We start from the raw sequence: 3,775 nt of genomic DNA, 5'->3' as shown, positions 1-3,775 counted from the left end.
AAGATGATAATATGTCTATTATTCTTGGGAGACCTTTTCTTAACACCGCGAGGGCTGTTATTGATTGCAATAAAGGAAAGGTTACTTTCAATGTTGATGATAAGGAACACACCGTCTATTTCCCCAAGAGGATTGAAAAAGCGTGCGGAGTTAATACTATCTCTCATGTGAGAACTATCAAAGTGGGAACCATCGATTGTCCTATATATGAGCCTAAAGAAGAATATCAAACTCTTGTGATTGGATCCATATCAATACAATTCAAGGTAACATGATTGATTTGAGGTTTATTTCTTCATATGCTATGTAAAATTTATTTGGTGGCAAGACTTGATCAACCTTGTTAACAAATACCTTTTATATGCATAGAGGAGGTAAACAACATTTCTTTCTTTCTCCACTTGCTTTAGTTGCTGTAGCACTTTTACTTTGCAAAGTTTCTTAGTTGATTAGAGATTTCAAAAATTTTCCTGGCCAGTAATAATAAACTTAATACCCAGAAAATGTGCATTTTTCAAAGTTTTCAAAAATTCGCGAAAATTATACCGTTGGTCCTATTTTTCGACGAGGCACCTGGGAGCACCAGAGGATGACCTGTGGGGCACCAGAGGGCGCCACACCACTGGCCGGCGCGGCCAAGGAGGTGGCCGCGCCACCATGTGGTGTGGGCTCCCCTCTGCCCCACTTCGTCATCTCTTTCGCCCAGAACACTCTCTCTCCCGAAAAACTCGTACCAAGTTCATCTCTCTCGCGTTTTTGCTCCGGAGCTCCAGATTTTTCGATCTCTTTGCTCAGCCCAGATTTCGTCCGAAATTTGGCACATTTGCTCTTCGGTATGTGACTCCTCCACCCATCCAAGTAGAATTTCGTTTGGTTGAGTATATCTTGAATATTTTGCTGCTGTAGGTAACATGTTTAGTGAGCTTGCATGCTTGTTCTAATTGGTAGAAATTAGTTTTGATGCATGATTAGTACTCTAGCAAGTTCCTATGGTAGTTTCCCTCAATTATATGTCACCAAATCAAACTTTTATATTGGTTGTTGAAATTTCAGAAAATGGAATGGAATAGATATCACTTGAACCAGCAAGAATTGGAAGTCCAACAAGTTATGGTAGTCAATCGTGAAGAGGGAGTATACCCTCTTACTACCCATGCGCGGATTTCATGAGAAGCGCAGGGATATTTGAAGATGTTCAAACTCTAATTTCTCGTGCAGGGCTGAGTGACTTTGTTGAAGGAGAGCCAAGACAATATGTAAAATTAACTATGGCTTTTGTGCAGGACTTCAAGTTTAATTGGTCGCGATCTAACCCCACGGTCCAGTATAAAATTTACAATAAAACTGTCAACTTGCCATTTAGTGCTTTTTGTGCAGCAATTAGAATACCGCAATGGGGGTCGTGCGAGAAGATAAGGGGATCGCCGCAAGAACTCTCGGATCTTTACAAGATGATTTGCGATGGAAGGAGTTTCTCAGGTGAAAGTGGTAAAATCACTAGTATTCAACTCCCGGCTATCCGCTACTTTGCTTATTTTATTACCAAATGCGTTCTCGCTAAAAGGATTGGTGGTAAACTTTCTATCCCGGATTTGGCTTTTCTAGCTGCAAGCACCGCAAAATAGTAGGTCTTATAATTTGGGGGCATTAATAGCTTATAGACTTGCTACTAACCGTGAGAAAGGTGGAATGTGTGGAGGCCTCATCGCCTCCCGTTTACTAGCTTTTCATAATATAGAACCTCATCATTTTGATATTCCATTCCCCGTAGAAAAACTTGACATAGCCTCTATGATTAAACATGAATTCGTTTCAGATTCCTCCAACTTGGGTAACCTGTATTATAAGATGATATTTTATAAGAAAGTTTGGAGAATAACTAAGAAAACCGAGAAACTAGTAAGATTGCTCGCGCCTGTTTTGTCTAACCTTGATTCCAGGGGAGATTGGTCGGTCACGTAAGGTGCACTAGATGCACATATAGAGAGAGGAGGCCAACATGCAAGAGACGACATAGAGGTCGAGGAGCACCTCGACTCATCATCCGATGCAGCAAGTTCCTCGCGCCAACATGATGGATATGCGGAGCCTCCACGCTTTTCTTCTCGCGCAGGAGCTTTATTATGACTATTCCACATATGATCCACCGGCATGGAATCCAGACCCTCGATGGGGTTGAACTCCACTTAGGCCAAAAGCCTAAGCTTGGGGGAGGTATACCGGCATCACTCATTCTTTGCATATTATGATTGCTGGATACTTGTACATACTTGCTTTAGTCTCGTTTGAGTGGTTTTCTAACAAGAGGAAGATGATATTTGGGGAAGTGCTGCCTGAAAACAGATTCTGGGCTGTTACCGTAAAAATTCGTGTGCACAGCCAGAACGTTATTTTAAGTTGAAAATTTTTGTGCATGTTCCCCAGGTTGTTATCTAACTTTCATTAGTTGAACACTTTTTGAACTGAGCAACGTAAGATTTTTGTAAAAATCGATTTCTGTACTGTTGTCAGGTTTTGGCAGATTTCTGCCATCTCGTTTTTCTGTGTTTCTTTTAGTTTGTTATTTCTTGTTTCTGTTTTGTTTCTTTTCCAAAACACAAAAAGACCAAAAATATTTCTGTTGTTTCTCTTCACCATTTGTTTGCTTTGGTTTTTTGCATTTGTTTCGCTTTATTTGCTATTGCTAGTTTGCTATAAGAAAACTCAAAAAGATTTTGCTTTGTTTGCTTGTTTCCTTTTGTTCTTGTTCTCAAATTCGAAAACACCAAAAATATTTGCTGTTCTTCTTTGGTTTGTAAAGTTCATCATGAGTTCAATGGTCTTCGGTGGCTGGAGCGTGGTTTTCATTTCATATTATCCAAGCTACACAAGTGAAAAGGCAATAATGACGATCTACGACAATCCGATTGTGGTGAGAGGCTGGTATGAACTCTATTTGTTTTCATTTTTGTACATATACTCATCCATGTGAGCATGCTTAGTTGGTTCATGTGAGGTATATGTCATTTAAGAAAGTCTAGTGGTTTATGATCTCTCATGATTAGCTCCAATTGATTAATATGAGTAGCATGTCATGGATGTTTGCTTGCATTGTTTTATTCATAAGTAAGTATGGCATTGTGGTATCCTCCTCTGAATAATTCATTTATATCGACTTGGCACATGCTCACGCATGCATATGACTGAACAAAAAGTCAATTAAGCCTCGATGATCTATATTGCTTCAGAGTTCTTGTATCACTTTTATGCCTCTCGTTAATTTATTTTGCCGCAAGCATGATTATGACAAGCTATCGCTCTCTTGATTTGTCGCTCCCTAGTCTTTTTGCTAGCCTTCACTTGTACTGAGCGGGAACGCTGCTCGTGCCTCCAAACACATGAAAACCAAGTCATTCCAGAGTGTCCACCATAAATACCTATGCATGGCATTTCAAACCATTCCAAGTAAATTCTCATGCGCTACCTTTAAAACCTTCAAAATGCTTCTTAATTTGTGTTAATGTTTCATAGCTCATGAGGAAGTATGTGGTGTTTAGCTTTCAACCTTGTCATTTACTTTTGACGGACTCTCATATGGAATAGTGGCACATCCGCTTATCCAATAATTTTGCAAAAAGAGCCGGCAATGGGATTCCCGATCCCGAATTAATTAAACTTAAATAGACACTCCTCCATGGTTTGTGATTGTTGGACGGCACCCGAAGGATTCGGTTAGCCATGGCTTGTGTAAGCAAAGGTTGGGGGGAGTGTCATCATCATAATAAAACTAAAATAA

The sequence above is a fragment of the Lolium rigidum genome, chromosome 5 (genome assembly GCF_022539505.1).
Source record: "Lolium rigidum isolate FL_2022 chromosome 5, APGP_CSIRO_Lrig_0.1, whole genome shotgun sequence".
Classification (NCBI taxonomy): domain Eukaryota; kingdom Viridiplantae; phylum Streptophyta; class Magnoliopsida; order Poales; family Poaceae; genus Lolium; species Lolium rigidum.
This window is presented reverse-complemented; position numbering follows the sequence as displayed.